Source organism: Lemur catta, chromosome 4, assembly GCF_020740605.2.
Source record: "Lemur catta isolate mLemCat1 chromosome 4, mLemCat1.pri, whole genome shotgun sequence".
Taxonomy (NCBI): domain Eukaryota; kingdom Metazoa; phylum Chordata; class Mammalia; order Primates; family Lemuridae; genus Lemur; species Lemur catta.
This window is the reverse complement of record NC_059131.1, coordinates 75,496,760-75,511,305: the sequence shown is the minus strand read 5'-3', so window position 1 is coordinate 75,511,305 and position 14,546 is coordinate 75,496,760. Positions and strand designations below refer to the sequence as shown.

General features: G+C 49.3%; 1 protein-coding gene across 10 annotated transcripts in view; it reads right to left on the bottom strand.

Moving 5' to 3' along the window:
* Positions 1–14,546, bottom strand: part of IL1R1 (interleukin 1 receptor type 1) — a 74,811-nt gene that overhangs the window by 29,242 nt on the left and 31,023 nt on the right. Inside the window, exons 1-3 of one of the 10 annotated variants that reach the window (XM_045550318.1) lie at positions 10,410–10,589; positions 520–596; positions 3–291 (exon numbers count right to left, since the gene is read on the bottom strand). The gene's annotated coding sequence lies outside the window, so the exon portion shown is untranslated. Of the gene's footprint in view, positions 1–2; positions 292–422; positions 442–519; positions 597–5,336; positions 5,874–6,446; positions 6,764–10,409; positions 10,590–11,000; positions 11,070–11,474; positions 11,580–14,546 lie in introns of those variants that run through there. The other 9 variants (XM_045550314.1, XM_045550316.1, XM_045550315.1 and 6 more) reach the window with 9 other exon arrangements.

Below are 14,546 nucleotides of genomic sequence, written 5' to 3'. Positions count from 1 at the left end.
ACTGAGGTGGGGCCAGGGAGAGGCAGGTCCAGACCCAGAGGGCAGGCTCGGTAGGCACAGATAGCTCACAGGAGATGCTCGGACGATGTCACCCATGGCACCACAAGGCCCGGCGCTCCTGGGATAAAGCAAGCAGTGTTGTCTCCAGCGGAAGTCAAGAATTTGAGCTTGAGGTGAAAGTGGAGTGAAAACGGACAACAAGGCTTGGAATGTGCTGGAACTAGGAGAGTTCAGGCACTGCATGGGGACCGTCCATTCAGCAGGATGTAGCTGCAGCACAGCAGAGGTGACCTGGTAAAGCAGGCAGGTAGTGGCTCCTTCTGGGGTCACAGCCTCATTCAAAAATCTATTATAATATCAATAAAACCATGGAGCTGCCCCAAAGAAAAATGTGCTGACAAAAATAAAATATTTTTACATACAGTGGGAGATAGCTCAGGTTCCTGGAGCTGAGGGTGGAAGAGGTCAGCTGTTTATGAGAAAAGGCTGGGGGGCACTGGGGTGACCCAGCCCCATTACCTCAGAGAAGGCCTTTTCTTGTACCAAGTGGTCCTGCTTCTCAGGCGCGGGTCAGCATCGTTAGGGGCCGCGTCTGCCTGGGGAAGGAAGAGCACACGGTGAAGCTGGATGAAGAGGCCTGAAGTCACTGACCACCACGAGCATCTCAAGAGGCATCAGAAAGCTTTTTTTTTTTCTGTTCAGTTTTTTTTTTTTATTTCAGCTTATTATGCGGGTACAAAAATTCAGGTTATATATATTGCCCATGCTCCCCCATCCCCCCGAGTCTGAGCTTCAAGCGTGTCCATTCCCTAGACAGTGCACATCACACTCATCACGTAGGTATGCACCCATCCAAAGCTTTTATTAGTAAGTGCTCATGAAAACGAGTCCAATGTTTAAAAAGTCTATATTTCAGAGCCCTTTGGGACAGGACGTTCTCAGGAAATCCAGTCACAGGGTGAGGAATACAAACAGCTTGGCAAGCTCAAGCTGCTGCTGATTAAACACATGTACCTGGAACTTTGTTGGACACGGCCATGCAGAAATGAATCAAACCACCTTTGGGGGTGCACGTGGAAATACGGCTTGGGCCTTGCCAGAGAGAAATGCACTGGATGCCAGAAAAAATAGGCAATCCCGGTCTAAGAACAGGAACTTTACTCTTCCTGTACGAGGCATTGCAATACCCCGCACCCTACATTACATAATTTAAAGTAACTTCAAAATTGTGAGGGCCATATTGTTATGTCTTATAGACAGTTTACCATTCATTCAGTTTTCTTTCAGTACTCTGGAGTCTAATTATTTTTTCACGTCGGAATCATTTCCTTTGGCCTTTGAAACCTTGCATGGCCCCGGCATAAGGCCTTTCAACGTCCATCAATAAAACAGCCTGACTAATTCAATAGGTAGCACTTCGCTTAGACTACATGTACTAAATCTCAACCTATTATTCACTTTAAACTTATGAGACAGTGCATAGCATAACTTTAAGGTACCAGAAGCACAGGGGCTCATCAACACAAATCAAGAGAAGCCCCCCACATCCTCCCGTTCCCTGTCCTGGGACAGTGTCCCCCGAGCTCAATGAGTGTGCCCTAGAAACAACTGCAGCTGACACGGATTATGTAGAGAACATCAAAGTCACAGGGAAATTGATGACATGAGGGAGGGGACGAAAGACCAGCAAGAGGGATGGGCTTACTTGGAAGGCCCAGAAAGGCTCCTGCAGAGAAAGTGACTGCCCACACCCCTCTAACTACTCCACTTTCCCTCCTCCTTTTTGCCCCAGAATTCATCCCTCCCTCCCTGAAATGATCTGCCCAAGCCTCCTAGTTTCTCCATGCCAAGGACCCTCAGTCTCCATCTCACTAGATATCTCTGGAGCACCTGACCAGCCCCCCACTCCTGCTTGACCCCTAGATGAGAGTCAGAGCCTCCCCCACCAGCCTTCCCTCCCCAGCTTGCCCTGTGTCCTTCAGGCTCCCCTCCCCGCTCCTCTCTTAGTACCTGCCACTCTGCCTCTGGGCACCCCTATGTACTTCCCGGGGCTGTAATTCCATTCTTCCCATTCAAGCCTAGAGGCTTCTGGGACTTCTGACCAACTCTGAGCTGATTCTGATCAGTCACTTCTCCCAGAGCCCAGCAGACACCCTCCTCCAAAGCCAGGCATCACTTCTCATGTAGGCTGTCCCTGGTGTAGCACGCCACAGTGCCTCAGACTACTGGCTCTAGGACCGGGGCTCCAGCAGGGGTGCGAGGCTCTCCTGGTTGTGGCCTTCCCTTCCTGGGCTGCTCCCCCCACACCCCGTCTCCCACACCCCTGTGACGAGGGCCCGAGCTGCACATCCTGCATGTAGTAAGGGCTCAGTAAATACTTGTAGCAGGAGGGAGGAAGGGAGAGAAGGAGGGGAGGAATCTATCCACCTACCCACCATCTTTTCATTAGACACATGGGGACCAAAACTCAGCCTGGAATCAAGGGGGGACAAGGAGAGAATGTGGGTCCTGAGTGTGGGTCTGGGAATAGGAATGTGAGGAGAGGTGCCCAGGAATCATACACGAGCAATACTACCAAGGAGTTAGACAAAGGGCTCCCACCCAGATGGTTGTGGAGGAGCCGGGGTGGGGACAGCGCCGAGGAGAGAGTGCTGGGAACAGGATTGGACCATGAGAACTATAGTGCCAGACGTGTACTCACTGTGTATTCAGAACCCACTTACTCATGTCCCTTGTGATTTTTAAAAAATGGCTTATAGCAAAGTTCAAAATAAACCTTTTAAAAAAATATCCCAACAATAATAAAAAGTCACAGATTTATTCTACTGTGTTATTTTTCAGATTGAATTCTCCATATAAAATAAAATGATTGAGGAAGGGAAAGGGATTAACTCACCCAATAAATTAATAAGCCATAACATACTGTTCCCCCGTTCTGCCGTGGTGCAGTGGTGCCCGTATTACATCTGGCGTTCCTGGACCGGCTAAGACCCCCTCCGCAGCAGCTGCCAGCCACGGCCGGGCAGTACACGGAGACAGCAACACTCAGGCCCAGAAGTCAGCCAGAGCCTGGGGTGACCAGAGGCCTTGGCAGGCCATCCCCACCTCCAAGCAGCCCTGTGCACTCGCTGCAGCACCCTGCGGCTTTATATGACAGTCACAGGAAAACACTGGCGACTGTGAAGATCTTCCCCAGGACAATCTCACTGGTGTGTGTTTGGTGATTACGACATATTTGGAAACATCGGCATATCACAAACATGACTACGGTGGTGCGTGGAACACACATATAAAGCTACTTGTTTATTAAAGGTAAAATGAAAATGCTTATTTGAGGGCTTACTTGAGGCATAAAAGCAATTTTCTAATAGACCCAGAATGAGAAATTTCAATGTGAACTAAATTACAAAAGTAGCAATAAGAATAAGAATTAATAATGAGCAGCATAATGGCTCCAACAAAAGCCCTCCTTACAGGAAAGACTGATTTCATCTAGTGGCACCTTCCTGTCCTGCAGGAAATTCCATACCCAGGGCAAGCACAAGAGAAATGACAGCTGGGGACAGAGGAGCTGTCACCAGAACCCAAGTGCCTTCCTCAAAGCCTAGGGCCCAGTGCAGGGGAAGGAAGCATGTTTTTTCTGCTTTATAGACACATCACAACTACTAAACACATTCTTATGCTTGAGGAATTTCCCACGACTTTAAAGAATTCCTTTCTTACTCCTGAGGAATTCCCCAACATGGTGAATGCTGCCTTCCACGATAGAAGCCAAGCGCAGGCAAGGGGGCACGCAGCAGATGCACCCCAGACAATGTCAGAACATGCTGTGGGTCCATTTCTGGACAGTAGAGGTGCCCAGCACTGGGGGAAGGAAGCTAGCTCACCCAGCCACCTGGTGCTCAGTGTCCGTCCAAGCACAGGTAGCTCTGTCCCTGCACTGGGACCTGCACAGAGCAGTCCCACCACGTGGCTTGTGCTGTATCTAGCTTTGTTCACCTCCAAGCCTCTCTCTCCAGCCCTCCCTGCCCCTGCTCCATCCCATATTGGGAGGGGACCAGAGCACGTGCACAGGTAGACACCCCAGTCCATCCGTCCAAGTCCACACCCCTCCATACAGCCCTGGCCAGTCCACAAAGCAGGTAGGCACACTACCGGTGGAGCCCGGGGGGATGACCCAGGGAAGACACAGGGTGTTTGGGGAGGGAATTCCAGAGGTCCCAGGCACCTGAGGCATGGTAGGCACAGGTTCCAGGAGTGCGCATCCTTACACACCCTTGTCATGCCAAGGAGGGTGGCTGGCCAAGCTGCAGAGTAGAGCCCTCCAAAGCACAGGGCCAGATCTCTGCAGAAACCCAGGAAAAGAGAGCAGACAGCAGTAGGTGACGTCTGCTTCTTCCAGGGGCCTGAGGTAGCCAAGCCTCAAATACGAAATTTGTAAGAAAATCCTAACAATACTTTCTACATTTTTATGTCATATCAATACACTCTTCTACCTTCCCATGGAGTGCCTCATAAATACAGCATCATTTAATATAATATTCACTACAGCTTCTCATCCCAATTGTTAATCAATATGTGCACATATATCGATCTGATGTGATGGAGAAATTAGTCAGAGAATTAGGCTCCAACTAATTTGGCCACAACCGAGAAGTAACTATGGATGAGACCCTGGGAAAGGCAAGGGCTGATGTAAGCTCTTTAGCTCCTGAAACGGCACAACCTACATGTTCTACTGAAAATCAGTGGAAACATGTATGAGGAGTAGGTTATGGTACCAAAACTAAGCCCATCATTATGATGTTCTCCTGTTACCCCTTTGTCATAAGGATTCAAACAGGTATTAAATAGTCCCCAATCTTGTTAAGAACAAAAATTTCAGTGTAAAAGAGAAAGCAAAAACGAACTTATTTAGAAAGCATGAAACTACATGCTTATGGAAAATACTTTAGAATTCTATGATTACACAAGTCCTTGCTTCCTAAATTAGAATCCACAAATCCCCTAAGAGAAGGTATTTAGTCAGTCTGGGAGCCCAGAGTCTATCTCCCTGGGGCATTGATTTTACTCAAAGATTTTCTGGGGGGGGAGGGATTATTATTTTTATATTAGAGCAAACATGACTATATTATGAAGTAGAAAGAAAAATCACCAAGATCTTTCTAAGACAAAATATGAGGCATCAAAGAAGCACCTTCTCAAAGCACTTGCCTTAAAGTCCCAGGCAGCCACAGTCATCTCTATACAGTCCCGGTCACGAGAAATAGAGGCAACAGGGCCCCACAGAGTCACCCCCACAGGGCAGGACAGACGAGCCACCTAACCCTACTTACCTCAGGGTCCACGCAGGATGGTCCACACTCAAGACGGGGAAAAGAAGATGTGGAAACAGCCACAGAGCAGTAGGGGGACCACCACGGTGTGCTCTGTATGTGACACAACTGTCTCCATTCTGTAGAGATCAGTCACCCACACTCTATTACACACAGATATCCTAACAACCCAACTGTGCCTTCCGTACCGTCACCACTGCTTTTCCTCCAGAGAAACAGCTTTACAAAACCATGAGCAAACAAAACCACTCCCACGGCAGGAAAATAAAAACTCACTCATCATCTCAGAAAGCCCAGGGAACACCAACAACATGCACCCAAAAGCCTAGCTCACGGTAGATTGATGGCTTATTTACCCATGCAAACGGGGCAAGGAAAGTTTTACTTTTATCATCAAGGAAGCACAAGGATACAGAGATAAAGTAAAAATTTCCAAAGAGGTTTCAAGCGTTGCCATGAAATCTAAATTATTCAGCTATTACAAGGCACAAAGCCATGACATTGGTGGTTTCAACTAAGGCACGTGGGTTTTAAGGGCTAGGGGGAAATGAGACTCAGAGAGTCATAATTACTGTCACAAGATGCTACAAACGGGAATGGGCCAGCCCCAAGCCTCTTGACCTCGAGATTGGAGTTTGATTTTTCCACTTCACCCCTGCAAACCTCCTGGGGCTCCTGGACCACAGAAACCAGAACCCAGAGACGGGATGAGCCCCGTCTCCTGTCCTTCACCCCCTTCCTAAATGCCCTGCCTTGCCCTTTCCAGCCTCTCCTATAGGCTGGAAGACTATGACTGTGAGAGACCGTCCCCAAGCCCCACCTCCCAATCGGGCAAGAGCAGCTATTTCTCAAGCTGGGATCTTACAGATGGAGTTTTGAGGACTAGGCAATCCACACAAGAAATTTTACATTGTTTTCACTTCGATAATTTTTTTTTATTGAGGTAAAATATGCCCTAGTGAAATACACAAGCCTTAAGTGTATACAGTTCCATAAACTGTGACAACTGTATGCACCAGGAATACTCCATCAGGATACAGACCATTGCTGTCACCCCCCAAAGCTCTCTTGCGGCTTTTAGTAGTCACCCCCTATACACACAGCACCCACCGTTCTGATTTCTCTCTCGACCTCTACGATCCTTTTACATGTAACGTCAGTGTGTTCCGGGTGGCTAGCTTAGACCTTCCCAGCGCCCTCTTTCAGAGCCCACGCCAGCATTAGTGCCATAATCACGCACTAATGCAGGGAAAGCAGTGGTTCTCAACCGGGTGGGCATGGCCCCTGAGGGAGCATTTCGGAAATCACGAGGAAGGAGACACTTTGGCGGATCACCACACATTTAGTCTTGGAGGCGTGGATGCTAGACATCTGGGACAATACCAGGAAGTTCCTCTATCCCACATGACCTCCAGGCGTCCCACAGACATTCATGCCAATGAAATATGTTTATATTATTTGGAGACCAGCCCCCAACTCCATTCCACATTTATGGTAAAATACATATTGTTTGCATAATTTTTATATACATTGAATTTTTCAGGAATGCAACTACTGTGAAAATTAAGAAAAGAATGGCCTTTGACTACCATTTAGACCTTGACCAAGAGTCACTCGTCCTTCAGTGATATTTGGATGACCACCAAGACTCACCTGTTCTAGGCTGCACTTGGAGCTGTCCCACCACAGCTACCCTGCAGTCAGTCTACAGAAAGCACTGAGTGACCTCAGGTTCTAGTTCAGCTCAGCCCAAGCATCTACACACCGGAATACATCATGTTACTACAAATTGAGTTTATTTCTTCTTCAAAAGTATTATATTGATATTTTAAAATGCTCTAGGTAAGTTTTATTATATCATTTCAGAATTATAAAGGGAGTGTTTAAAATATTTGCATAAAGAGGAGGGTGTTGGGTTTTGATGAGATGGAAAGTGACAGCATCTAACTTTTCATTTAACTCTTGGTCAGGAGTCATTGGCTGCATTTTCAGGGGTCTGTAGGATCTTAAGTTTGGGAACCCGGATGTGCAGACCAGCATGGCTGGACCCCTCCTGTTAACACTCCAATGAATTATGGTTACCTAACTGCACTTACAGTTCGGGTCATTTCAAAAGACATCCTAAAACTTGCTCTTCCCACCTCTTTTATGGGGACCTTCAGGAGACGGTTCCCACCCATTTCACTTTGTCCCAAGAATGCTTTTTCTCCTGAGCACTCTGCTTTCATCTTAAAGATACTGAAGCCCTGCCCGCTTTCCTTCTTCTCAGTGCCTGCAAGTAAGCATATTTGTGTTGTCAATCTTGGCTACACATTAGAACCACCTGGGGGGGCTTTAAAAATACCAGAGCCTGGCACAGCCCCAGAGATGCTAGTTTGTTTGCTCTGCATCAGGTCCCAGCAGTCATCAGAGAGCCCCGGGCAATGCTAAGGTGTTGGCCAGGCTGGGATGCTGGGTTTACTGGAGGCATCTGCAGCCCACTTGGGCAACTTCACAAACATTTAGGCCATCAAGGTTACATTTTACATATCTCTAGCCTCATTTTCAAGCTCCCCTTCATCTGCACTCTTGTTTTTCTTTCATCTCACCTTTAATTTGTGGCACCTCTCTCCTCTCGCGGCTGTGAGTCCTCTTAGTAAGTCAAAGGTAGCTCTCTCCACCACGCTGCCACATGCATGCCGTGGGCGTGCATGAAGAGGAGACAGCACAGAATCCAAAGATACACAGGTGACTACAGCCTTGAGGAGCTCCAGTCCTTTTTAACACTTGGTAGGACAGCTCAGTGCTGGGGCCCCTCTACACGCCCCCTGCGCTAGGCGTGGCCAGGAGGCTGCAGTAGCGTTTCCTGGGGCCACAGCAGACAACCAAAGGAGATGAAAGTTGCTGACAGTGCAGATCCCCGTCCTGTGCCTCCAGCCCACCTAACAACCTCTAAGAGAGGGAAACACAAACCAAGCATCCACTCACAGCAACAGATGGGTACCCTTGTGGCTCTGGGCCACCGCCAGTGAGTCACAGGTGCCCCTGACAACGTCTCTCCTTTAAAAAGTGTTAAGTTCATAGTGGATCCATTATGCAGCACAAGAATATGCAGATCTCTGTAACTCCCTACCCCTACGCCATAGTAGTTTTACCACAATGGACCAGCTTTGCCCCTTTGATTAATGAGAAGCTCCCTCCATAATGTCTCTGCTTGTAGGTGGACACCCACCTTGCGTTCCAGCCCCAGGTTTCCATCTGTCCTGGTTCATGCGCATAGCCGAGCCACACAGTGTATCTCAGCAGCAGGGAACAACAGAGCTTCATCTCCACCCATCATCTTCTCCTCCTTTTCCCTGGAGACACCAAGTGGTGTCCTCCGGGCAGCCAGTGTGCCCACATCCTGCTCAATGGGGCGGATTTCAAAGACCTTCCTTATAAAGAGAGACTGCTAATGTCCTGTCACTTACCTCAGCAAGAGGACAGAGATTTTCATTTATTCTATTCACTGCTCTAACCCAGCACTCACCACAGTCCCTGGCACATAGTAGACATCCAGTAAACATCCACTTGCTTAATAAATGCATGAATCTAATATTCATAGCGTTTCCCCAGTAGTAAAGGATTTACTGAAAAGCTGTTACATGCTGTGGAACCATACAGAAAATCTTGATGCCACATTATGACATAAAGGGAACAGGAAAGCCTGTTAGAAATGGGGGGATTAGCCAAGACCAAACCTTACTCCCCCAAGGTCAAGTTAAAATTCACATCAAACGTCCTTTCTTGGATGGCATGGAGGCCACACGAGGGCGAACAGGCACAGGCAATGCTCCACAGGCAGCAGAGGGGCAGCTGGCCAAAAAGGACTGAAAATAAATCAAGGCTCCACACACCCTTTTCGTCTAGCACAAAAGTTAATGTAGGTTGTGAATATAGAATATTAAATAAAATATCAAATAGGATCTTAAGTAACAAATTAGAAAGGAAACGATGCCAATAGCTTCTAGTATTAATAAATTGGGTGGGGAAAGGGGCAGAGAACGTCCCCAACACCACTGCCAGCTTTCCTTGGCCCATCTAGAGTTGCAGAGACATTTCATCCATTCACCTTCCAGAAACTCAGCACTGAACCACAGTGACCCAGGCATCACACTGCAGTGATGAAGGGGCCTTGGCTCACCTTTTCTCCCTGACATCAGGGGCCCAAGTTCCTGGTGTCCCTGCCTCAGTTCCTAGGATGTGGAGCTAAAACCATGGAGTGTGCCCATCTGATGAGTGCCCCTAGCCCCCAGGAAACATGCAGGAATCACATCTGCGCACCCTCCTCAGCCTCCCTCCCCCCTGGCACAAAGCCCTGGTAGGCAGGCACTGGTGGGAGCCATCATGAACAAAAGCAAAAGACACAGGGGTTTGAATCCAGAGATCTAACTCTCCTGGGTGCCAGTCGTCCAACAAGCTACTCCCCTACCTGTCTAAGCCTGTGCTTCCTCCGCTGTAAAACAAGCACGATGATAGCACTTTCCTCACAAGACTGCTGGGAGGATAAAAGAGCAGTGCATGTTAAGGACCTTGTAAACCGTACAGTGCTGGGCATGCTTGTTGTAAATAAGGAGTGTCTTCTCGATGTCTACTTGCCTGTAGCTACACTGCCCGGCATCGTCCTTTATCCGAAGGGGCAACAAGGTATCCTTCCCAGTGCGTTTACGGCCTCATTCATCCCTTACCTCGTCAGCAGACTGACTCTTCTGAGTCTGAATCCCTAAAACGGACGCTCCTAAACAGTTGAACTTGGCCGGATTAAAATGCCTGGAAGCAATTCACACAGGGAGACACACGCCCACCCACAACCTCGCTCCGGAATGATGATCGGCAAGTTCCCCCAAAGGATCTGAACAACCTCTGCTTCACACAAGAAACACACATACACAGCCTTAACAGCCATCACCTTGCTGCACAACAAACTCTGACAACCAAGTGTACTCCGGGAAAGACGCTTACCGCGCACCGCGGAGCAGGGAGCCCAGGAAAGCGCCAAAGCCACAGGCCGCCCTCCCGCCGACCCATTCCGGGGAGGCCCCAGCTTTCTCCTACCTGGACGAGCCCCCGTCGGGGGTGAGGGGATCACAGCCCCGGGCGGGGCGGGAGCCCTAGGAGCCCAACGAGGAACGCTCCGGGGCTCGGGCGCACGACGGTCACATTCCTGCCGCTTCCTGGGGGCGCGCGGGGCAGGCCGGCGCCCCCGCTGCCCCGCCGGGCCCTGCCCCGGCTGCTCTGGCCGGCGCCGCGCGCTCCGAGCGGGCTCCGGGCGCCGGGCACGAGCTGCACCCGCCCTCGCGGCCGGGAACTGCGGGGCGCGGCTCCGGCTCCGGCTCCGGCCCAGCCACCGCGGGGGCGGGGAGCGGGCGGAGACGGCGCGGCGGGGCCGGGCCCAGGGCGGCGGCAGACCCCGGGAGGCGAGCGAGCCAACCCGCTGCCCCCAGCTCCCCGCCCTCAGGAGCGGGAGAGACTGGACAGCCCCTCCGGACTCCGCTCAGCCCTGGGCATCCCCGCGGCCCCCGCGCCCCCGCCAGGGGTCCAGCCAGTTCCAGAACGTTCCAGGGCTGCCGCGCGCTCCCAGACAGCAGCCCCGCTCCTTGAGGGGCGGCGACGGTGGTCCCACCAAAGTTAGTTGGGACAACTCACCTAGCCATCGCGACCTGTCCCAACCCCCCTTGGAGCTGGGTGGCGACCAGCGAATCGAGCTGGCGACCCGCAAGACATCCGATGGAGATGCAAATGCTGCGTTAGAGCCTAGAGCGGCCTCTGGAGCCGCGACCGGCTTCGTGAACTTGGACGAGTCTCTAACTTTTGTGCCTCCAGTTCCTCTGCTGTGAAATGGATCATAACAGCACCCGTCTCATGGAGTGACTGAGGACATTAAATGAGCTACTACATATAAAATTAGTGCCGGGCACAGAATTGATACTACACAATCGTTATCTGCTGGTTTGATTGATATTGTTAGGTGCCTGAATGAAAAAGCAGTTTACTTGAGTACAATCTTGATAGCCAACTTCACTTCGGGACAGACCTCGAGTACAGTAGTACTCTTTTAGAAAAAACTCAAACTCCCCTTACTCCCACCGGCTCACTTTGCAAATGAGAATTCACACTCACGGAAATGCAAGAATGGTCAAGGTCATAAAGTGCCCCTAGGGCTCGATGGAGGGAGGGACGGGCTCTGGGTCCCGCCAGCAGCCCGGGAGGCTGAAATCTGCTCTTCCCTTTCCCCTCCGCGTGTGACTGGACCCTCCAACTTGGAGGTATTAATGGATGGTCCTCCAAGGAGAGATTAGTAAATGATGATTGCTTCCTTCCTCCAGTGCATACCAACCACCGCCTACATCCCTTTCAGGCTGGGCACACTTTTGTGTCCCTAATGCAGCCTGATATGTCCTGTCAGAAACCCAAGAACTGAGGTAACCAGAGCCTAGGCTGCCCAGAACAATTCCAGGATGGGGAGCATGTGAGGGAAGGAGCAGCAATAACTCATCAGCCCTAAAAGCTGCCTTGTGGCTTGGCAGGATGACAAGTTCTCTTTTTTTTTTAAAAATCTGGTTTCAGAAGCTTGAATGTTTTCTTTTTCTCCGAAGAGCAGGCTCATGTCTGGGGCCAGTGATGCAGAATTATGAGAATTCATTACCTGTCCTATCTCTCAGTACTTTCCTCATACAGCAGGGGCGTTCACAGCCTTGACTCCACCGAGAATCACCCGAGAGATGTGGCAATCTCATGTTCAGATTGGTCATGTCAGGATCTCTGGGGCTGAGGCCCAAACTTTAGTGTTTGTAAAGCTCCCAGGTGATTCCAGCGTGCAGCCCCGGCTGCAAACAACTGCTCGTCTAAGCTCCCACAGCAACGCCATCACTCTGAATCCTCCACCAAAAGCTACTTCAACACTCTAAGTGGCAGTTAATAATGGCTACAAAGATGGACCCGGCTCGATGCTACAGAACTGGCCTGGAAGCCCTGTGCTGTGCTGGTGAACATAAACTGGTCCTGCCATTTATATAATGAAGGTTTTTAAGAAGTTTATAAGTAGAAAGTGAAATTGATTTGTGTAACAATGTAGAAATAAAAACTACGATTTTTCCCCTTTTTTAAGTGTTGACACCTCCCAAACACCCCTACCCAAAGTGTCCTGCTAGATATATAGGCCTCTAGATGCAGATGGAACTGTCAAATACCCACCCATCACAGGACTGGCATTTGAAGATCTTCTCTTCTTACCTTATAACCACTGTTTTATCCGGGACCTTGAGGTCAACTCCTTCCTCACTCAGCCATGCTGACTACTGTCACTGACTTTCCCCTTCCCTTTATTTCTTTTCCTTGGATAACTTGCGTGTCTACATGCCTCACTTCACCCTCTGGGTTGGAGGCTCCCATAAGGTGGAGAATGCCATCCCTGTGTTGCTCTCTGCTCTGGTCTCAGCACCACACAAATGCTCTGAACACATCCATGTGCTTCAGCATAGGCACATCACACTGATGTTGTACGCTGATGGTGCAATCCAGTGGCTCACATCCTGGACAAAAGCTTACAAGGAACAGAAGTAGCACCTTTAGCCTCTGGACACCTTCTGGAGTGTCTCCCTCCCACCTTGGAAATGTTTCTTATTCAAGAGATTTGTTCCTCTGCCATCTACCCCCAGGCCACCTTCCTTAAGCAAGACTTTATCCCCTGCAGATTTTTAGTCTCTCTTCCACCTGTCAAGCTGATCAAGTCCAGGGATGCTCTTTCAGAAGAGTCTCTAATAATGCACATAAAACAAAATCACATTGATCAATACAGTGTGCTCTGAGGCCTGAAAAATAAAACATTTCCCATGGCCTATGTGGCAGGACAACATTTGGAAAGATTGCCCATTATAAACATTAACACTAGGCTTGAAAAGAGAAGAATTTTATGCTTGTGTCCTTGAACCCCCAAGCCAAAGTGTTGGAGAAGTTAGACCATAAATCTTATATCATAAACCATGGAGTGCAGAAGATTACATGGTAACATAAAGCTATTTGTTCCCAGTCAAAGGAGCAGAGTTGACCAGCAGGTGTGAAATGGAGAAGCAGAGGGAGATAGCTGATGTTTACTGGATCCTGAAATATTTCTAAGAGGTGGCCCAGAGCCCTCACTCTCTAGCACTACCAAATAAGAGAACCCCTGGCCTCCTCTTGAGGGTGGAGATTTGATGGCAAATCCTGGGAGAGAGAAACATCACTTGACTTCCCACTGTGTAGTCCTAGACACCAGCAAGGTCACAACAAAGCCCTGTGTCCAGCCTGGCCTGAGCCAAGGAGCAGCCCTGGCAAGAGAACTGGCTAAGCCTCAGGACGGGCTGCCTCATCAAGTCCAGTGTGTCCAAGAGTGTTCAGGTACAGCAGCCATAAGTCCCCAAACCCTCAGTGGGCTGAAAGAACCAACACCTGGAAGAGTGCTTGGACTTGCAGCTGGCAGGACAAGCATAATCTCAGCCGAAGTTTGTAAGAACAGAGGATGACCAGAACCCCTCCTGGACACAGGACAACCCTTCATCACCTCCGTCCCCTTCACTCCCACCACCCCCAAAGAACTCCAGTGACCCTCCAGAGGAAATAAAAGCAGGATTTAGAGGGTGAATAATTCTGAATAGATTGTATCATTACCCGCAAGGAGACTCAGTCTAGAACTGGTAGAAACAAAACAACTTAAAATTAGTGAGATTTGTTTTCCTGTCATCAGATGGAAACGGGAACTTGTAAGTGAAATTCAATTGTAGAGAAATAAAGAAAATTACATTTTTGCACACAGGCCTCTGTGATCTTAATTTGCTACACCTATTTTTGTTATTTATGCCACTGCCAGTAATCTCTCACAGAACCTTAAGGTAGACCCGAAACCACTGTCCTAGATGGACTTCCTTCTCCAGCCCAGTTTGTTTGCTGCTTTCACACATTTTCCACCTACTGACCTCCAGATAACCACTCTCCTATCTAGGGCTTTCACCACTTCCCGTCTCTACAACTCCTCACTTTCAATTAACTCAACGCTCCCCCTTTCTCTGGGCAGATATTTGTGGGCTACTATGATTATCTTTCTGTTCGGTTTCCTCTGATTTTATAAGACCTTTACCAAGAAGAAAGCCAAGAAGAAAGCCATGTGTGAACAGGAGATGAGAGCAGATGAGAAAGTGTAACATATATCCTAAGATA